This window comes from Crocuta crocuta, unplaced genomic scaffold, assembly GCF_008692635.1.
Source record: "Crocuta crocuta isolate KB4526 unplaced genomic scaffold, BGI_CrCroc_1.0 C28776596, whole genome shotgun sequence".
Classification (NCBI taxonomy): domain Eukaryota; kingdom Metazoa; phylum Chordata; class Mammalia; order Carnivora; family Hyaenidae; genus Crocuta; species Crocuta crocuta.
In genome coordinates, this window is record NW_027550472.1 from 1 (window position 1) to 1,408 (window position 1,408).

General features: G+C 54.8%; 1 long non-coding RNA gene across 1 annotated transcript; it reads left to right on the forward strand.

Moving 5' to 3' along the window:
- The first annotated feature begins 173 nt into the window (after nucleotides 1–173).
- Nucleotides 174–1,076, forward strand: LOC144219102 (uncharacterized). Its single transcript, XR_013331307.1, has 3 exons — nucleotides 174–315; nucleotides 394–462; nucleotides 1,000–1,076. It is a non-coding gene; the product is annotated as an uncharacterized LOC144219102 (long non-coding RNA).
- Nucleotides 1,077–1,408: the final 332 nt, after the last annotated feature.

Below are 1,408 nucleotides of genomic sequence, written 5' to 3' on the forward strand. Positions count from 1 at the left end.
GGTCAGGATTCACCCTCCGTCGACTGGGAACACCGGCGCTTACACACAGGACACTTTTCCCAGTTGAGAAGTTCTGCGGGGTGAGAGGGGCCTGTACTGTCCTTTAAAAATCAGTTCTCAGGACGAAGGGGCAGGTTCCATTGTCCTTTCCCCTCGTGGCTGTAGGTCACGGACCTACTGGTGGATGAGTCCAGCTTCACTGGGGAGGCGGAGCCGTGCAGTAAGACGGACAGCCCGCTGACGGGCGGAGGGGACCTCACCGCTCTGAGCAACATCGTCTTCATGGGGACCCTGGTGCAGTATGGGAAGGGACAGGTACGCCCCCGGGCCCTTGGCTGCCCTCCCCAGCAGGCTCCCGGCCTCAGATCTCACACGTCTCTCTCCCGAATGCAGGGAGTCGTGATCGGAACAGGGGAAAGGTCCCAGTTCGGTGAAGTGTTTAAGATGATGCAGGCTGAAGAGGTAAGGGCCACGGTGGGCTTTGCTTTTTCTTGCAAGCTGGGGTTTGAGATTATCCTTGGCTACTGATACCAGCCCTGCCCAGTGCTTAGGAATGAGGGTAATGTGGTTAATAAGAGTTCACGTTTTTAAAATTCTGTTTTTATTTAAAAAACGTCTATTGGGGGGTGCTTGGGGGACTCATTCGGATGAGCGTCCAACTTTGGCTCTGGTCATGATCTCACGGTTTGTGAGTTCGAGCCCCCTGGTCGGGCTCTGTGCTGACAGCTCAGAGCCCGCTTCGGATCCTCGGTCCCCCTCTCTGTCCCTCCCCCACACGCGCTCTCCCTCAAAACCAAATAAACGTTAAAAAAATAATACAAATAAAAACACTCACTAGGATTTTTTGCCAGGATATAACTTGCAGACCGTAAGTGTAGAGGTCAGTGAATTTTCACACACGCGCACCCTGTGTAATTGTCGCTCCGCTCGGGGGATGAAAAAGCCAGGCGGAGACCCCACACTGGGATGTCCTCTAACCCAGCATTCTCCTCCTTTCAGACGCCCAAAACCCCACTACAGAAAAGCATGGACAAGCTGGGGAAGCAGCTGACACTTTTCTCATTTGGCATAATTGGTGAGTGAAACAGTCTGTGCGCTGGGCCCCGGGGACGGAGGGGAGCGTCCTGAGCAGCCACGCCCCTTTCTCAAATATCTTGCCCTTGACCTGGGTGAGGACGGGGAGGCAGGATGGGAGACTCTGACGGTGCCTAGAGGCTTCTGCATTAGACCAGACGAACCGTTGTAATGAGCGACTCTCGTGGCTCAACATGGTCAAGGTGTATTTCTTGCTCACGTGAGTCCACGGTCATGTCCTGCTTGAGTGGGCTTCCTGGGCAGGTCACCTCCAGTCACCAACACGTCCCCTGACGTGGGCCGTAATTCTGTTCAGCCAGCAGGTGGGGAAAGT